Below are 17,122 nucleotides of genomic sequence, written 5' to 3'. Positions count from 1 at the left end.
ATTATCTCCAAATCAAAGGCAGCCATGCCAAGAAATCGGCAATACAAGCACATGATGGCAATACAAGCACATGACTGTTGCCAAGAGGTGTGATGAATCAATCAGCAGAGCTATCAACTTCCTAATTTCCTTCCTTTCTAAACTATTATGGTTTCTGCTGTCATTTTTTTAATGGTTTAAGGGAGTGTTTAGGTCTACCAACTGGTCACTAGGGGATTTTAAGTTTTTAACACCTTAACTGTACTTCCCCATCTGTAGGGGTCGCAGGGAAAACCTGTCCAACAGCCATTGGCGCTTGCATTGCATCTGTGGACTGAACCGACCAAAAGGCCCTCCCCAACAGCCATGGAATCGAATTCCTCTTTCTGGATTTGGAAACTCATGCATGGGTCAGAAGCAGGGCCTGCCTTTCGAAGACGGCAAGTCATGGAGCCCGCCATGCCTCTCTAGCTTGTTTATGCCGATGCAAATGTACAGTTGAGAAACCCCGTATTACCAACGATGCTTTGCGGTTTGATGCAAATGGTAGTGAAAAAACAGAGGAACATGACAAAATGGTCCATTCGACTACGTATTGGATCATCCATTTCAAGAAATTATAAGCGACAAGAGAGATTGCTACTTACCTCGAATGGAGGTCACCCTGCAGGGCAGGCTGCAATCGACGACTTCGCCGGCTCCACTGACCACCAAATGCGACGTATAGAAGAGGGATTCAGAAGAAGAAGGGACGAAGAGGATGAAGGTCGAGGAAGAGGGATTCAGAAGAAGAAGGGACGAAGGGGGATGAAGGTCGAGGAAGAGGGATTCAGAAGAAGAAGGGACGAAGAGGGATGAAGCCTCAAGGTCCAGGAAGAGGGAAGAAGAAGAAGAAGGGAGGAAGAGGGAAAAGTCGAAGAAGAGGGAAAATCGGAAAGGTCGAGTTAAAAACTTAAAAATAAAAAAAAACCTAAAATTTGGACCAAATTAGACTTTCTCGCTTTTGACCGCACCCGACTCTTGTTTGACCCATTTGGGTGCGCACCGGGGGCGCACCCGCACCCGCACCAGTACCCGCATCACGTCGACGTGGGTGCGAGACCAAAAAAGACGTACCCAGGTGACACAGGTTGTAAATCTTCTATTATTGTTTTACCTTCATATAAAAACAATAACATATAACAAAATATAATAGTGAGTAAAGAAAAAAAAAACAATGTTCTTATCTTTATTTCAAAAATTACAAACATATAACATTACTTTTTTCAACACTTTCCATGAGGCATATGCCTCAAGCACAGAGCATACCATGGACGGAGGCATATGCCTGTATTAAATGAGGTGCATTCTTCAGGGATGCATGCACCTCAAGGCCCTGCCTCAAGGCATTTTTTCTAAAAAATGCTTTGAGTCGCATTGTTTTTTTTTTGTGTGAGTCATATGCTTCTTACAACATTGATTCGGAGGTAACATGGAAAAGCATTTCAAAGTAGAGAGACAGATGCTTTCTTTTGAAACTTTCCCTTCTATTTTCCTGTTGAGTAAATTTTGAAGTTCTCCTTTCTTCTTGATGTAACGTAGATGATTACCTCCACAGTTCTCAACTGCTTCAAACTCTTTACCACCATAGTTCAGCCAGTATGAGAAGGCAACTTGAATGAACTAAAAGTCTACCTGCAGTGCTCGCCAAGTATGCAGTAGAACCAACATCATCCTATTAGGAAGAAAGCATCAAGCATTTTCATGATACAATAGAACCAAGATCAACCTATTAGGAAGAAACCATCGAACAAGCTCATGTTACAACAAAACCATTATCATCTTATAAACTTTTAAATAGGCTTATTCTCTCTCTCTCTCCCCCAACACCACCAACACAACCCACCCCCCTCCCCAACAAAAAAAAAAAGACAAACCAACACACGCTCACATTCTGAAGACTAGCTCTCAAGCAGTTCTATTGCAAATAATTTTATGCTTATGATGAAAAGCACTATACATCAAAATAGTTCATGCAACTAATATCTTCATATTTCTTTTGACAAAAGAAAATGGTTGTTCAGTCTAGGTGCTAAGAAATATAATCCCATGTTAGCCAGAGTCACTACCCAGATGCATACAGAGGTCCACTATGTGATAGACAAAAGGTCAAAATGATTTAGCCAGCCAGGAATTACAATTACCTTTGCAATGTGTTCCAATTCAGACATGCTCAGATAACTTTCATGATGCTGCACACTCCACCAGAATTGCAAACATTTTCATGAGACCATCAAGTATCCTTGACACCGAACCAATGCCCAAAAAGGACTGTGGTATTAAAGCTGACGAATATTTGTGAACAAAGTCTCACATGTAAGCAGTTTATTTATATGTGCACAAAGGCTGATTCAAAATGTTCAGCATGATAAGAACAGCCTAGTGATTGGAAAACGTAAATCAAGATTTAACTTAGTACTATGACTAGACACCAACTCCTACTGATGCAATGCATGTTTTCTCACCTAGGATATTGATGATGCCACTGCGTCCTTTGTGTGTGTATACAAAAAGCGCATTATTTTCGAAAAAATACAAAAAAAAAGTGAGAAAATGAAATGCCATTTAAAAATTAAAAAACATATTTGAAAAACGAAAAATGAAAAACGAAAAAAATGCAACTCATTTCACTTATATAAATTAAATTGGTGAAATAAAATGTATTTGCACATAAAGAATCACATATCAAAAGTCTGAATTAACATTTGAAGAGGTTTGATCATTGCCTATCGTATGAAGGAAGCTAGAAAAGAAAAGAAAAAGACAAAGACAAGAAGCTTTTTGGTTTCTTTCCACTGTTTATTTGGACAATGACCAATAGAAAACAAAAAAAAAGTCTTCTATTCGATGAAAAAGGTTACCCCTAGTGTGCAAAATGTGGACTAATTCATATTTCAGATAAAAAAAACATGCCCCCAATGCAAAAAAGGATGTATAAAAAATCTCACTCATGTATAAATGGATAATGTAGATGGTTGCCGTATAAATGGGTTGGAAAGGCAGTCGTAGAGAGTATACCTATCCTTATCTTGGAAACCTACCTCTATGAACTGCAGGAGATGGATTGCATAGGGAATCATCAGATCGGCTTTTGGTTCTTAAAAGTCAAAAAGCTTACAATATTTCTTAATATGCTTCAAAATTAGCATTCCTAAATATGACAAAAGAAAACGGCAAGAAAAATCACAGAACAGAGATTGGGGCTCTGGAAAAAACTCTAGGGGCCATTTGATGGCCTGGCAATATCCTGTAGCCATGGAGAAAAATTTCAAATGTTCAAAATTTTTATCATTTCCTCAAAGGTGGAATGAAAATTATAACCGTTAAACACATTTCTGGATTTTTTTTTTTCGGAAAATGTTTCCATTGGGAGAGGTGGAAACATTTTGCTGGTTTTATTTTTCTGCCCATTAGGGCACCCATGCATCGCCTCCCTCTCCCTCCTGCCGCATGCCCGCAGCTGCCTCCGTCACCTCCATCCTGCCTGCTGGTCGTCGTCTCTCTCGCCCTCTCACTCTCCTGCTCTCTCATCGTCTCTCTCGCCCTCTCACTCTCCTGTTCCCCTTGTTGTCTCTCTCGCCCTCTCACTCTCCTGCTCCCCTTGTTGTCTCTCTCGCCCTCTCACTCTCCTGCTCCTCTCCTCATCTCTCTCGCCCTTGCTGAAGAAGAAGCCCTCTGTCTCTTCCTCTGTCGTTTGTGCAGCAGCTTCCGTGTTAGAAAACACTGATTTTGGCCCGCCCTGTTAAGTAGCGCAGGAATCCGTCTCTTCCTCTCTGCAGCAACAAATTGAGGCTCGATTGTTACTCTATGGGCAGATCTGCAAGGTTTTCGTGGAAAGGTTAGTGCTTGAACATGAATGGTGAATAGTATTTAATTCTTTTTTCCATTTCTCACTGAATTTTTGGAAATCCCTCTTTCTATTTTGGCTCCTACTGTGAAAGAATTTTTTTCCCCAGAGGGTTCCATATAGAAAGTCCAGTTTGTTTCTCTATCCCCTTTTTCTTTTGTGAGGGTTTCTTGTCGCAGAGATCGATTTTGTTAAGTTTGTACATTTAGTAGTTGACTGGTTTCTTCACAAATGCATTAACTTCTTAACTCGTGCTTACCAATTAGCTTGACAATTGAATGTTCCTATCTTTTTCTCTGAAAAAGCTTGGAGCTAGAACAGACTCATCAAGCTCTGCCTTTCTTCTGTCCTGTTGATGGAATCTCTCATTTTTGAAGAGAAAGCGGTTATTTTTGATGTTGGTGTTGTTCCAAACAAAAGATTTTACTGTTTTCTTATTTACTGAATAGGAAAATGTTTTAGATACATAGCAGACAGAGAATACAAAATAAAACCACAAGTATACTTATGAACTCATTCCAGTGTTTATAGGTAAACACTTACAAAGGATACAACGGTTGGATCTGAACATCTGCTGGAAACAACTTGCACTCTTCAGAAAATATCTGTGTTTGTTTTTCAGCAATAGAATCTAAGAGTTGAATATCTTTGGCAACTTGTTCACCAACACTGGAGAGAAAATGCAGCTTAGATAGGATAAAATGACTAAAACTATTCATAATTGAACTAAGAGATTTTCATGAGAAGTGGCTATTGCTAAGCTAGTTAAATTTTCACTTTAAGGTTTAGAATCATGTTAATCTCCATTCAGGGTTGTCAGCATAGCAGCTTGCCTCCACAAGGCCTACAATAAGCCGGAGTATATCAGAACGATCTTCATAGCTACCTCTGCCCTGTAAGATAAGACTCAATCACTGAACAATCCCATAACTGACATCTCTTTCATGGCATGCAACATAAAAGCTTCAATGCACTATCTTTTAGAATATAGTTCACATGCATATCAATGTATTGAAAATAATACATGCACGTGCATACATCATAGGGTAGTTATAACTTCCATCATTTTTGTCTAATGTCCATAAAATAAATTCTCAAGAAAATTAAATTTGATGACACACTTTAGAGAAAGAGTAGAAAAAACGTTGAGCAAATCCTCAGTACAACTAATAAATTGTAGCTGTTCCCCAACTCAAATATCTAATGCTCGGATAAACCCAAACTTATTCACAATATAGACTAAAGCTTTCTATGTTCCTTTTTCCTTTCACCTAAACATCTGGAATGAGTGATACCTTGCAGACATCAATAATCATTTCTTAGTAAAAACAAAAGGCCTCTCTCTCTCTCTCTCGCACACACACACACACACACACAAACACACACACACGCACGCACACACACACACACACACACATATTAGTAATGGGTGTCTTCGAGATTATTAGCATGAATTTGATTTTCTGCTATGCTTCTAATTCTTTTAAGTTGGCTGTTATTATAGACCATAAAGGGAAGGTGCATGTTTCCCAAGTACAGATCTCTCTCTCTCTCCATACATATTAGTAATGGGTAGTGCATGCTTCCCAAGTACAGATCTCTCCCGGTCTCTCTTTCTCTCCACGCACAGATTAGTAATGGGTGTCTTCGAGATTACCAGCATGAAATTGATTCTCTTCTATGCTTCTAACTCTTTTAAGTTGGTTGCTGGCATGGGCCATAATAAAGGAAAGTGCACGTTCACTTCATTCTGCATTTTCTTGTGTCTTTAACATTTGCATCAAATAGTTTAGATTTTTGAACTCAGTGATTTGATTCGACTCGATTGGATTCAGGCTAGATGAAATGTAACGGTCTTGGGAGGATTCTTAGTTAAGGCATGATCAGTAAGTTCCAATGAAAGGCCTCTGTGTGAGAAAACTCTCCTTAATTTATTGCAAACATGATCAACAAGTTGATTCCTACTTTTTTGTTTTATTGCAAGTCGATCAGCAAATCCTCTTCATAGAATGTTGCCACAGGGGATTTCAGTTTGATTCAAGAAAGCTATAAGGCATCATTAAACATCATGAAATGGGCTTATGCATGATATCTTTATCTGCATAATGCAGTTTATGTTTTTGCTGTCTGAAAGGACTGCTAAAAGCCTAAAACACATACCTGGTATCTTCTAGAATAAAAAAGTTTCAAAGAGATAGCCCATGGGCAAACACCATTGATTACTTTTAAAGGAAGACAACCCGAGGAAGATCTCAGACTGCATTCCTGCATGCCATGCCAAACATTTGTGTATTTTGGAATTAGAATGCCTCGATTATGTATGTTTCTTTTTAACCAGATGGCTGAGATGGATCTCCTCTCTTTGACATCCTTCATTACTGTTGATGCATACTCAGAGTAGTTGTTAGTTTACATATTTTAATGATGTAGTGGACCTTTATTGCAACTTGGAGATGAAACTGCATTACAATTTTTGATGTAGACATTGAAAACAGCAAGTCAATTGCTTTCTTCCTTTATTTTGAATATTATTCATTTAGTAATTGCATAATTTAACAACTAAATCTTATGTTTGTGCTAATATCTTTGGAATTTTCTGTCGTCAATGTCATTAGTTACTGATTTCTAGTTCAGCACTTGTTATGCCCTTATGCTTGCCATTAGACACGTATGTATTTTCATTTTCAGTTCATCAGCTGTTATGACGTCTTGTTCGAAGATGAAACCCCGACATAAATATGACGTCTTGTTCGAAGGTGGTGCAAGGGGCACATTTGATTTTGTGGAGCTTCTTTTTGTTATGGTGGATGTGTACATGAAGCTCTTCTGAACACTTATGTAAATATTTTATCACTGATGGGAATATGTATGTGGTTTATCTACTGTTGTATACTTTATAGTGAAATTCTCACATATATCCAATGAGTATGGTTCGAGTATTTATGAATTGTGCATAAATGTTGATTAAAACATTTGATACTGTTTATATTTACAGTATCTTGTTGCGTTCATATGTTCTTCGAACTCTACTGCAGTTATTTTTGTTCTTGTACTAAAAAGGCTGGCCATTGTTGGTTATTTATCTATTTGGTGTGGTTATTTATCTAATTTCTGTAAATCTGGAAAAATGTTTCCTTATTATCAAACTAAGAATTAATTTTCTGGAAATCTGAAAATATATTTCTTTATCATCAAACTCATAAATATATTTCTCAGTCATCACACACACATCAAAATGGGAATCAAAAAGATTTTTTCCCATTTATTTTTTCAGAAAATATATTTTCAGAAATATATTTCCAATTCCAGATTTTCAGGCCATCAAACAGCCCCCTAGAGATTGTAAAGAAATGAAAAATGAGGCGTATATGGAAAATGAAAGAGAATGTTACCTTTCATAGCCAGCGGATCCCAGATTGAGCCTTCAATCTTTTAGTAGAACTGTACCCCATCATGGCCTTGGAGAGGTTGAACTCATCCCGGGCGAATCAAAAGATGACTTTGATTTTCTGATGGAACATTGCTGGATCTCCTGTGAGAAGAAAGTTGTACAAGAGACAAGAAAAGTGAGAACCTTACAAAAATCACGCAAAGGATCAACAAGAAGAAAATCACAAAAAGAATGAGAAGAGGGAGAGGGAGCATACCTTGACGATCCGAGAGAGAGGGAGGGGTAAGGTTTAAAAGCAAATTACCGTGTCTGCAACCCATTAATCACAGTGTTAATCACTTGGTTACACTTTTAGCACATGAAAATTACGTACATGATCGGACCCTCTGTGATGGCAAATAAGAAATGAAAGCACTAAAGAGTACTATAATATATATGCGATTAATGAAGGTGAGATCGGACAACATTCAACATGCCTAAGTATTCCACGAAAACTATTTGTCCACATTCTTGATTAGATAAATTTTTTTATTAATTTTAAAAATTTCTTTATATATATAGAAAATATATTTTATATTTTTTAATTACAATTTAACCGGGCTGGCCCAATGACCACCCTGCGGCATTACCCTCTTATTGCATCTATTTGTTGGTAAAATGTTTACCAATAGACTGATTAAGCCGATTTTGACATCCCGATCTTAAATCACTAAGGATGATTAGTCCTTTCATCCCTCTTTGTAAAATCAAGGTGAAAGCATGCTATGTCATATCCACATATCAGATATGTGAATTTCAATCCGGAGTAATCAAACTCCCTCTAAAAAGAATTTACTTTTTGCGAACCGATTGTTTAGTCAACAGTGCAAAGATCCAATGGTGACAGGAAAAACCACCATCACTATCCCCAATGCTACCAATAAGAAGTTGGCTTAAGAATGTTTTTGATGGTTAGCTACACTAAGTTGTTGGCTTTTGCATATAACCAGCTTCGATCCTTTCTTTTTTTTTATGAAACTTTTATAACTTTGAAAGAGTGCCCGTAAGTTGGTTTTGACTTTTCCACTTCTTTATAATTCCTTAGTTGGTTTATGTATAACTTTTCTGTCTTAAGAAAATAATGCAAATCTCCAATGCGTTAACGGGTGAAGGAAAATCTATAGGAATATTAGATGCCTATAGTGATATCATAAATGACATAATAATAGGTTCTTGTAGTCTATAATATTAGAAAAACTATGATAGTATTTTTAGTTTCATATTCGCATAGACCAATCTTGAAAAGGAATTCAAAATTTTAGTTGTTTTCTCATTTTTCATGTTAATTTCAAGAAAAATCAGGAAGAGGCTAATTAGTGCACTGTTTTGCTGTCATCGACCCCAAACACAAACAATGGACCCTCGGCTTGGAAAATAGTCTTGACTCTCGACTCAAGCTGTTCCATTCCTTTCATTAATATGACTTGTTGTACTAACAACATCGTAAAACCTATAACGTGACCTGTATGATTGAAAAGTTAAATATGAACGAAAAACAAATTTAAAAATCATAGCTCTTCTAACCTAAACTTTTGAAAATTTTTTAATTTAGAAATATAGAAAAACAGAAAAATTCTATGAAAAGAATGAATTGCATAAACATCAGCAAATAAAAATATTTGTATGTTATTTACAAAATGCACACTTTCATTATAAATAATAAAATATTGACAGCTCAAATTTCTTTTAATCTTTAAATTGATATCAAACCATCAAAGATTCTAGTAGCTGTCAATTTTGATTTTTCTTGTATTTGAATCTTGTTGTAAAAATCATGTGCTATATTTTTATTAAATGAAATCAACTCTAAATGCTACTTTTTTTTTCCCTTTATATGCGTAACAATATTGCCTATTGTATCCAGTTAATCATGAGTTCAAAACCTATTTCCAAGATTTCATGAGCATGGGAACAAGGGGTCAGGATCCTCTTTCCGTAAATAAAATATTGAAAGTGCAGTGGATTAAACGTCTTTAACTATGACACTATTTTTGAAAAAGTTAGAAATGTTTGGGGCGATTTTGAAATTCTCATAGAAAAAAGGGTTAAGGACCTTTCTTACCTGACTTCTTTCATTGTTCTCCATATGTTCTCTCTCCTCAGATCTTCTTGATCCAACTGTGAACTTCCATGACATGAACCTTGAACTTTCGTGGGATTCCGGCCATCTCCGGCATCCGACGGGTTCTGGCGACATCTGATTAATGGTGGTTTCAAATGACCGGCATGTCACCATGGTAGGAGGGTGAGACCGCCTCATGGTGACGTCCTCTCGCTAGCATGGTGGCACCCAACTTCTTTTGCTATTACCATAGCAGAGGCGAGATCACAGTTTTCCGACAAACGGTGAGGTGGATGAAGTCAAACAGAGAGGAGAGGAGGACTGGCAAACCTCAGATGGTGGATGCCCTGATCATCTTTTATTAGGGAACGCCAAAGCAAAAAATCAAAATTGAAAACAAAGAGCTTAGATTAGCTCCGGCAGATGCAGGGGTTATTTGCGTCCTCCCAGAAAGGGAAAATAGAGCATACAAAAAAGAGAAGGACAAGGTGTCATACAGCAAGGGAACTAGGTACGTTTTTGTTTTCTAGGGAACTAGGTATGTTTTTGTTTTCTATTGTTTTTTTTGTTTCAACCCCTTTCTTTTTCATTCTGTTCATTATTCCACCAGCTGAGCAGAGATGTTCTCTTCTTTTTTTTGTCTTTTTTTTTTCTCTCACTGATTTAGTAATTGATCTTTCTTTTACAAATTAGGCATTCTTTACCTCCTGGCCACGGAAAAGCAGTAAATTTGACCGATAGCAGATTGTGCCCTCAACGGTCCTCTTCCTCCTGAGCAAGACAGAAACCAAATCTACTCAATTAAGAATGGTATTATTCATGCTTCACAAAGCTACTAAGATTATATCGACCACGGGTTCAACATACTAGACTCACACACCAAAACAGTGAAGTTTCTTGTTTCCTTCCTTTTCCTTATTTAATTATTAGCATACAAGAGAGGCCAACTTTGTCTATAGCCTGATCAGGCTCACCTGAATAGCATCAGATCAATGGTGTCATGAATCATGATGCCTGCTTTTACTGGTTTTCCCATTTTTTTATACTTTTTTTAATGCTAACCTATCTTGTCTTGTCTTTTCTTTTTTTTGAACTTTTTAGACAAAGATCATGCATGCATATTTGGTTGGCATCTGCTATATCTAACATAACTAGCATACATCTAAACTATCAAAACTGCATAGTCTTGTGCTGCTCAAAGGCAAACTCTGTTGCAGAGGAACAAGGCAAACTTTGTTGCTTTTTGTTAATTCGGAAGGTCTAAAGGATACTACTTCTTGTTGATTTATTTCATCTTAGAAAAACTCACAAAATTTTTCATTTCTTTTGTGTGTTATGGGAAATTTATGTGATCGCCTTCTTGATGGAGAGTTTGAGCATGTTTAAGTAACATTTGGCTTGTAGTTTGTCATGAGAACTCAAAAATTTTTTTAGCAAATCAAAATAAATATTTCAGTTCATCAAAGTTTTATTGTTGATATTGCCAACTCAAACACGATCTTTATGTTGATGGACCGTTGAACCCTTTCAAATAATATATATATATATATATATATATATATATATATATATATATATATATATATATATATATATATATATATATATATATATATCACACACACACTCAATTGGGGATGGTCAGAGATTGTCCTTGGTGCACCCACACTCAATTAGATGAGGTGAGATTTTGAACCCTTTCATGCTTGGCTGTCATATGTTTAGATTCATGAAGTGCTTACTAGCTTCAGCAAACCTCTGTTACAATCTAAGCTACAAAAGATCGATAGGGGATTTTTTCATCTTCATCTATTTTTTGCAATCGCTCTTAGTGTTGCCCTTTTCTTGTTGCAGTTCAAGTTAGATAGGTTGCTTTTTAAGATGTAGAAGGCAATGAGATTTGCTAGAGTAGTTGAAGCCCCAAGTGTGAATGCATCATTATGTGAAGACTTTTATTGACTATTCTTGAGGTAAATGTCTTATGCTATTGTAGTATTAATTAGTTGCTTGTATTTGAGTTATTGCTAGTCTCATTAGTATTAACATGCACTTTATTTGCATATAAATTTTAGGCAACTGCCCAATTTCATTGACTTGTTATATTTTCAAAATTTTGGCCAGCAATTCATGAAAGTTTACAATGTTGTGAAGCAATGTTGTAAAAGGCGATAAGGCGAGGTGTTGAGCCTCTCATGAGGCGTGGCAAGGCGAGGCATTAATTGAAGTGTAAGCTTCACAGAAAAATTTGTGAATTATATAATATTTATAAAAGTAGCAACGAAATTGAAAAAAATGACTACGACACTAAGCATATCAAGGAAGAACAATATACAACATGTGCAAACCACAATAATTTTTAAATCCAAACAAACACAATGTTATAACATACATAGTACAAAGAGTGCTTGCATAATTGGCGCATAGCATGACCTGTCCTAAACACTTAAATGTCATAGAACTATCATTGAAAAATAAATAACCAAAACTAGGAAAACTAAGATTCATATAATAATATCAATTACGAGAATAAGTAAATGATAAGTATTGTTGAACAATAATATAAGCATATTGAAATATGTATATGTACAAAAATTAAAAGAAAGTAATTAATTTGTGTAATTTTCAAGTGCTATTTAACAAAGTTAAAATAACTTTTGTAAGCAATTGGTCAATTGTATCTTCATCATTGTCATATTCTTTAATGGATGACAGTTCATTGTCATTTGAACCATCCAAATATTGAATAAGTTCATCTTCCTCATCATCTAAACTCTCATATTCTAAATCTTCTATTATTGTTTTACCTTCATATAAAAACACTAACACATAACAAAATTGAACAATTAGTAAAGAAAAAGGACAATGTTCTTAACTTTATTTCAAAAATTACAAACATATAGCATTACCTTAGCCAACACTTTTCTTTTGAGAAGATGAAACACTTTCTGTGTTCATCTTCATATATACATGATGAAAACCAAAGAATTAAGTTTTGCTTGCTCAATGAAATTTCTTGTTTTTGTATGTACCTATCACGTAATTCCATTAGTTAATCATTTTGATAATTATAAAAAAACATTTGAATGATAGCATAATAAATTATTTGAAAGTTTCATTTATTTAGCAAAAAGAATGAGCTGCATTTACATTCACATCCTGATGCACTATATGTAAGATTGAGAATTCTCATAGCAAAATTTTTCAATTCTTTTGTATTTTCGCCAAATGTATTCCACCAATCAACTGACAAAAATAATGAGAAGAGTAGTTTAGATAACTTCATTTGATCCGCTCATAAGTTCATAATATAAATCAAAAGTGTAAAACATTTGCAAAAAAAAACTGACCTATGGCAGAATGTACTTGCTTTCTTTCCTCTTTCTTGATGGCATTGTTGATTGTTGGTTGTTGCATATCTAAAGTTATAAATTGATCCATTGGTCCTCATGAAATTCCAAATGCATGAACATTGGGAGATGTAAGGCCACCACTGGTCATTCATTCATCCAAACATTCATTTCTATGCAATTCAAGATTGTCTTTTTTTCTTTGTATTTCACATTTTTGTACCTGCAAATAATTATTGAAAGATTTTACAACAATTTGTGGCTTTGTAACATGCTTTAGCAACTTTTTTAGTTTCAGCCAAGTGTTGTTTCTTTATTCAAACACCACCTTTATAAGTTTCCTTACAACAATAATTTCATATCAAGTTTCCCATTTTTTCTTTATCATCATGATCTTCTTCAATGCAATGTTTCAATGCTGGATCCCACCGTGACATTTTTTCTCAAACCTAACAATGTATTACAAATATACTTCAATAAGCATCCAATAAGTTCAATTACATTGTATGCAAAAGCTCAAATTACTAAGCATACCCAAATATTAACAATGCATAATGTAACAAATATTAACACCATAGGACAAATTTGAATTAACAACATATTAGAAACTTAATGCAAAACAAATATTGAAAAAACACATAAAAATATAAAAGAATTGTCTAGGACAATGCATCAATTACCATTGTCATGTTCTTTAACATGATGTCAAATCTAAATAGAAGAGAAGAAGACAAGCAGCTCTTCCAAAATGAGAACATGTTTGATCTAGAAATAAAGAAAAAGAAAAAAAAAGAAAAAAAGCATCCACAAAAAAAAACATATAATAAAAAAGGTAATTATAGTAATGTAAATTTTCCATGTTTTTTATTTATTTATATAAAACAAAATAATGTAAAAAATATTCTTCCATTGATTCGGTAAAGGATTGAACATAGCTGTCTACCATGAAGCACAAAAAAAAATAACATGAACTAAGGCATGAAAAAAATTTGAAAGAAAATATAATAAGTTAAAGATGCGTTAAATGCTAAGTCATAAAGTAAGAATACAAATCCCAAAACATATAATAAACTAAGACACCACTTGCGACACTTGGCAACAATGGGAGGAGGACCACCATCAATGGAGTACATGTCCAGACTTCAAATGATGACAATAGTAAAATAAAGAAGAACACGTAATATGAGTGCAAGGATGGCATGCATGAAGAAAATAAGTTCAAGGTCTTGAATTTGTAAGCCACATTACCACAACATCATAAGCCACAGCAATGGCCATGGTGATACACACAAAGTAACAAAAGCGCCATGTGGACACACTGTATACCATCACAGCAACACGCAGAGGGTGGCTAGTCATGGCCAGAGAGTTGATAGAGCAAGAGGGTGGCCATGGCCAGTGCCGTACATGGACAGAGAGATTAAGATAAAGATAGAAAGGTGGCCACCTATGTTCAGTGTCTGCCATGGAGAGGAAGAGACTCAAAGAGAGAGACTTACAGTTGCAATTGAAATTCTGACGTTGGGTGATGGCTTCACCAACTGTAGCTCCAGCCTCTAGCAATTTCGCAGGCATGCAACGATGGTTGAAATCTTCAATTTCACATGTGATTTGGGATTGAGAGAATGGGATTTAGGGATACAAACGGGGTTCAGTTAGGGCTACATGTGAAGCCCTTTTGACCAGTTTTATTTAGTTTTTATTTTTTTTAATTAAAAAAACTAAACAGACTCCATCCCTGAGGTGTACGCCTCAAGCACAGAGTGTACCACGGATGGAGGCATACACCTCTACCAAATGAGGCGCATGCTTCAAGGATGCGTGCGCCTCACGGCAAGGCCTCAAGGAGTTTTTTTCTAAAAAACGGTATGAGTCACATTTTTTTGTGTGAGGCGTATGCTTCTTACAACATTGTTGTGAAGTAGAACAAGGCAAAGCGATGCACTAAGCTGGTGATGCAACACGTAGCTAAGCGATGCATAGTGAAGCTTAATTAAGTTTCATGGCAGAAATACTCTAACATATTATATCAACAAAAATCATGTCAAAAATTATGAACAAAAGCAAAAAACATTTTTTCTTGCGCCAAAATCAGAAATGAAAGATGGCACTGTTTTGCTATTTGCAAGAAAGTTTAATTAGTTGTTATTAACAATTACACATAAAAGTTTGTAAAATATTTAATACCTTATAAGTACTACAGATGAAAACAAAGAACATTACTTTGGTTTATTTAAACAACATACTCATGAAAGCAGTACAATAAATTCACTAAATCCAATAATTTTCATCCAACATTTACTGACTTAATAAATTCACTAAACTCTATGATTTTCATCCAACATTTGCTAACTTACACTATTTCTGTCAACATAAAATGTTCAATAAATTCAACACTCACGGTTTTATTTGATTCTAACATGCAGCTGAGAAAAAAAGTAAACAAAAACAATATGAAATAGAAAATAAAAAAGATACAAGAATTAATTACAAAAGAGAGGGAGAGAGACGGAGAGATAGGCAGGCACTTGAGGTTCACATCTCGTGCGTTGAGGTGTGCACTTCAAATACCACTGGTAATACGCACTGGTGGTTATGTTATAGCAGTGCTACAATTCACAGTTATAGGTTTATAGTGGTGAAAATTTCTACTGGTGGTACAGAACACCAGTGTAATCGTGTTTAGCGGCAAAGAAAAACCACAGATATAAACGTATATGGCGGTGACCTAAACTACCTCACCGTCATCAGTAGGGCTGTAGCGGTTCGGTTCATCACCGGTATAGCTTACTGTCATTAAAGAAAAGCACAAACAAAATTTATAGCCCTCAAGAAAACATTTATGACCTCTAGTAAATATTTCCAAGCCTTTCAACAAAAATTATGTCTCACGTGACATGTTCCTTCCACATCCATGCACTAAGGGGGAACAAAACTCAGCCACGTGATGCAATGGTCAACTATTGACAGATGACAGTACCATGCTAATTAGAGATTATGGTGGCGAGGGCAATCTGTTTTTTTGGTAAGGTTGCAAGAGTTGAAGGTATATAGAGGATGAAGTTGCTCAAAAAAATCAGAGTGAAGTCAATTTTGTTTCACTCAACAAGAGATTTTATTGTATATATACAATGACAGCAGGAAGGTTTTCATACTCTGCCTCGTATACAGAATCATTCGTTCTTTATAAAGAATCTCATCTTATAAAAGAACCAAAGAAGGACGGTCTAAAAAGTTTAATGAATATGAATCTATTTTTAGTAATGTTTCTCGTAACAAAAAGTGTAGATGCCTAAGATAGCCTTATACATAGTTCTACTTATTGTATTGCAAACACGTTCATGCTTTGCAACTTTGTACTTTTAGAAGTCCTAGAGAAGTTCCATGTTGAAGTGTTTTGAAGATGTTGGTCATATTGCTAACTGTGCTTAATATAGCAGATTGACCTATACAAATTTAGGAAGAGGTTGCCAACACCCGCTTCTAAACAAATGATTAGTGATCCAACCTAGGAGTTGGGTTTTCTTTCTACTCCATGTTTTTTCTTTTGACACCCATGTAATTGAATGCAGCAATGTTATTTCAATTCGAAACCAAGCTGATACCATTACTAGCATGATGATGTAATAAATGACAATTTGTCATTGAAAAGGACCCCTGATGGTATATCAGCATAAGCTGAGATTCTTCTAAAGAACGAATAATGCAGTATATGAGGCGGGGTATGAATACCTTCTTACCGTTATTGAATCGAACCCATCAGTCCGTGCACCACTTCATATATATATATATATATATATATATATATATATATATATATATCCCTAGATAAATTAGACCGGACAAATAATTAATGAGACCGACTAGGTTTGATGCATTTTCCTTCTGAAAGTGACAAGTAACCATTTATATTTATACAATAACTTATAGACACATGCCCCAATAATAGAAAATTTTTAAAAATATGAAAAACACCATTTTAACCTAATAAAAAGGAAAATACCTTTTAATAGAAAATTTTTCATGAGCCACATCTTTTGTCAGTTTCCTCAAATATTTCCATTGATTTTATAAGTATCAATATTAATAAAAAAGGCCCAGTCAGAGTGTATGTACAAAATGTGATAGTTTTCATTTTTTTCATAGAAATTACTCATGATTTTGACATTTTTCTTCAATTAATGAAGCAGGTGTTTGTCAATCATTTTACCATGTCAAACAACTTTTTACAATTTATCAAATATTAAACAGTTACTTATAAATATATTAAAAGCAGATTCATTACTTGTGAATTTCTCAAATTTTTATGACAATTACTGAATTACGACAGAAAGAGGTTGGGGGGGGGGGGGACAGGTGCACGAATGAACCAGAACCAGACCAGAATATCTTACATAAGTGAATGAAATGTGAAGGCT

The 17,122-nt window shown here is 35.3% G+C and overlaps 1 long non-coding RNA gene across 1 annotated transcript; it reads left to right on the top strand.

Annotated features, from left to right (window-relative positions):
• Positions 1 to 9,397: 9,397 nt before the first annotated feature.
• On the top strand, positions 9,398 to 16,429 carry LOC116249667 (uncharacterized). The gene is made up of 3 exons (XR_004171238.2): positions 9,398 to 9,868; positions 10,051 to 10,167; positions 11,212 to 16,429. It is a non-coding gene; the product is annotated as an uncharacterized LOC116249667 (long non-coding RNA).
• Positions 16,430 to 17,122: the final 693 nt, after the last annotated feature.

Source organism: Nymphaea colorata, chromosome 3 (genome assembly GCF_008831285.2).
Source record: "Nymphaea colorata isolate Beijing-Zhang1983 chromosome 3, ASM883128v2, whole genome shotgun sequence".
In the NCBI taxonomy this organism is placed as follows: domain Eukaryota; kingdom Viridiplantae; phylum Streptophyta; class Magnoliopsida; order Nymphaeales; family Nymphaeaceae; genus Nymphaea; species Nymphaea colorata.
Note: the sequence above shows the minus strand (reverse complement) of the source record. Positions and strands in the feature narration are given on the sequence as shown.